This window comes from Globicephala melas, chromosome 14 (genome assembly GCF_963455315.2).
Source record: "Globicephala melas chromosome 14, mGloMel1.2, whole genome shotgun sequence".
In the NCBI taxonomy this organism is placed as follows: domain Eukaryota; kingdom Metazoa; phylum Chordata; class Mammalia; order Artiodactyla; family Delphinidae; genus Globicephala; species Globicephala melas.
Genome location: NC_083327.1, coordinates 27,716,379 through 27,720,293, shown reverse-complemented (window position 1 = coordinate 27,720,293; position 3,915 = coordinate 27,716,379). Strand labels below are relative to the sequence as shown.

General features: G+C 35.1%; 1 pseudogene; it reads right to left on the bottom strand.

Annotated features, from left to right (window-relative positions):
- Positions 1-3,091: 3,091 nt before the first annotated feature.
- On the bottom strand, positions 3,092-3,703 carry LOC115854742 (breast cancer type 2 susceptibility protein-like; annotated as a pseudogene).
- Positions 3,704-3,915: the final 212 nt, after the last annotated feature.

Sequence of the window (3,915 nt, the reverse complement as noted above, 5' to 3'; positions counted from 1 at the left end):
GAATTAGCTGTGTGACCTAAGTAAATCATTTGTTGATCTTATACTTTGATTTCTTTGTGCATTAAATTCAGAGATGGAGAAAGAATATACTAACTTACCTCTAAGTCTTCTTGTATTGCCTTGTGACCCAGTAAATACTATTAACCTATTTTCAGACTCTTACAGTAATTTCCAGACTGACCTCTACTCTTCAAATTTCACATTGTTAAAAAACAAAATTCAGCTGAGTAAATTTTAAAGATCTTATTGGCCTTATTCAACAATTCATAAATTGGGCAGCACCCATCTAACATATAGAAAGGAGCTCCTAGGCGCTGAACAAAATGAAAGACTGAAAGGCAGAATGGAGCAGGAATAAAAACGTTATGCCAGGCAAAAGTGAATTGATTATTGCAAGATTACTTCCTTTAGAGGATGGTAGAGGTTTATCAGGTAGATGACCTAACTAGTGCTGATAAGGCAATTCCTGATTGACTGGCTTAAGATTCCTTTTCTGGGAGAGCTGAAATTGTAATTAAGTTAGGTCTTGGTTTGATGACATGGGGCTTAGCATCAGTGACTCCATTTTGGGTCTGTTCTCTTGTTTTTGATGATATCTATTCATTGCTCCAGTTAATCTTCCTGAAAGATTTGCTTGATCATTTCATTTACTGTTATTAAAATCAAAACAAGAAAAACAAACAAAATCTCTCTACTATGCACTAAACAAAACTTAAAACCCAGACTTTCAGTTTGGCTTTATAAAATCCCCATGAACCATCACCTGTCATCATTCCCTGCAACAACAGGATTCTAGCCTGACCCATTGCTGCCACTCACCAGGCACAGCTAAGCTCTGCTCCTGTGTCTTTGACGTATAACATCTCTTCCACCTAGAATGCCTCTCCTTTCCTTTTCCTTTTCCATTTTTCTGCTTACAATAGCTCATACTTATTGAGGGCTCATTTATACTAGCAAACACACTAAAACTTTTACTGCATATTCTCATTTTTAATTCTCACAATGACCCTCTCAAATTGGCCCATTTTACTAATAAGAAAACTGAGACACAGAGGTTAAATGAGTTTTCCAAGGTCAAGCAGACAATATACTAGCAAAATGGGGAAATGAGAAAATGTCTGTATTGTAAGTTAAATGAGTACATAAACTTCAACAGGAGATGAAAGGAAAGGTCATCACGTTGGTTTCTAAGATTATAGTAATAATATCTACCTCAAAAATAATTTAAATTTTACAAAGAACTTTCATATTCTCTGTCCTATTTTATTTTATTTATTTATTTATTTTTAAATTCAATGTCAGCAGAACCTTAGGTTTAGGAGAAAAAAAAACATGTAATGGAATTAAGAGAATACCATTTGAAAACTTAATAATTACTTTCCAAATTGAACATAAAGCTTAAAATAAAATGATTATTTCATATTACTTTTTGGTTGTAATAAAAATATTAAAGCACATTTTTAAAAGACTGTAAAGAACTTCAATAAAACATTGATTTCATTAAAGAAGGTATGGAAATCTTGATGTTTAAAAATTTTAAACATAAAATCATAAGTTTAGTTGAATATAATAAGTCCCTCCACCTCATCACAATGCCTGCCTAATTGGAGGGTAAGTTTGGTGTTATTAAAGCTTATCCCTATATATATATTTTAATTTTGAGCCTTCAACCAGTTGACTAGGGTAGGCTTTCAAAAGATTTGAGAGGCCTTTGTTTGTTGAACAAATAACTTTATATTCACCATTGGAAAATAGGTTAAGCCTGCTGTGTCAATTAGCTTAATTGATGGGAACTTCAATTGGTCCTGGGGTGCGTTAATTTTCTGAGGCGAACCTATTGAGAGAACTACTTAGAGAAACTTTCACAGTTGGGAGAGCTTTCAAATGCACTTGACTTAATCTAAGATCCAGTTACCATACTTTCACGCATATTAAATGCCCCAAATCCTCCTTGTGTCAACACCTTTGATATCAAGACCGTCTTTGGTTCCTTCTGCCTGCAGTTTTCTTTATCTTCCTCCCACTTAGACAAGAAGGACAAGATTTGTCCTGATCCTCCAAGGGGTAAAATTAAGACCAGTAGCTTGACAAGTACTATTTAGTGTAAGAACGTTCTCAAGTTTGTCTGTATGTATGATAGCATGTGTAGTTTGGGGGTGGGTCATAAATATATATGTGTTTGTGGGTGGGTACATCCACACAGCTGTGTAGCTCTTTTACATATATCATGACACAGCATCCTAGCAAACCTATAAACTATTTATCTCATCTTATAAATGGAATAACAAACCTTATGCAAGGTTGCATAGCAGAGCCAGGATTTAATTCCAATATCAAAAACTGAGATCTTTTCTCTACATCATCTGCAGTCCAGACGATCATTTTGTTAAAAAACAAAAACAAATTAACACTATGAAATCTTCTGATTTAAAATCTGCTTCTGATTTAAAATATTTGAACTTTTAGTAAATAATTTAATTTTACAGATCACATTGGAATCATAAAAGGGAAGTACATTGAGGGTTCTATTTTTCTTGTAGTCACGCTGACTTAAGGATGAGGAATTGGTCAAAAGAAAACACCACTGTAATATCTTACTCATCCTGACTTTTTTGATCAGGATAAAACTGTATTAGAACCAACATGTGCATTAAGGAAAACTGGTTCATAGTGGGTTACCTCTTAAAAACAAACCTAAAATAGGAACTAAACTAAGAGGAATTATATGAGTCAAAATAACTGCACTTAGAAACCTAGTTTCTTTTGGTTATAAGGACACAATCTAAAAGAAACAGGTATGTTTACTTCGTTTGTAAAATCATACTTATAGTGACCAAATCTAGTCATAAAGATTTAAAGGAGATTTTTTTCTTGATTAGTTAATAAATATACAGTCACAGTTTTAAGATATATAATTGAAATAAGAGTATACCAATATAGAAGCAGGCAAAGAGCATTGCTGTGATATACAAGCACGTAGATACATTTTGAATGTTTTCCTTTCTTTTCTCATTATGCAAATTCTGATGTAGCATTTGAAATCGTATATGTTTTACAAACTGGAAAGGTTGAGTCAATACCTAATTTATCATCATTTTGGCTTTTGTCGCCTTTGCAGTCTCTTGGATATATTTTTTATTGTACTTGTGTCCTGCATATTAGTCTTCTGTTCTTCAGTCCTGGCTGGGGAATTCCCTCATTCTTTGATCACAGATGCAGTGTAAGGCCTTTTCAGTCCGAGATGATCTTTTGGATCAGTGGGAGCAGTCCTAGTGGACTCATTGATGGATGTAAGTTGGTTTTCTCCTGCTGAACCAGACAAAAGGGCTTGGGTATTTATCAGGGCAAGTTCTTCATCAGCTATTGAATCACCTTCCAAAAGAGAGATGTCATTAAAGTTTTTAAGTGGAGTCATCTGAGGAGAATTCAATTCTTTTTTCTTCATAGGTGTTTCATATTTGGTGCCACAACTCCGTGGTGGCTGAAATGCCTTCTGTGCAGCTGGAGAAACAAATGTACAAATGGGACTGACAGGTGGAGGTACAGGCAATCTGCTCAAGAAATCCAAGGCTCTTCTCTTTTTGCAGTTTTTTGGGTCATCAGTCTCTTTCTCCCCTTTGCAACAAGACTTTGAAGTCATTTGGGCTGCTACAGGTGTGGAGAAAGACTTCCCTTTGAGCTTACAAAGTGATAACTGTCTCATGAAAGGCAGAGCAGCACATGCTAAAAAATATTCAAGCATTTGTTGGAGAGATAGGAAGGCATTGGGCTAAGATCTTGAACATATCTTAGACCTGACAGCTCAGTCTCTTTCTGAAATGTCTGAAAATTAATGAGATCTATAAACATTCTTAGGGGCGCGCTCTCTCTCTCTCTCTTTCTCTCCCTCTCCCTCCCCCCTCCCCTCTCTCTTGT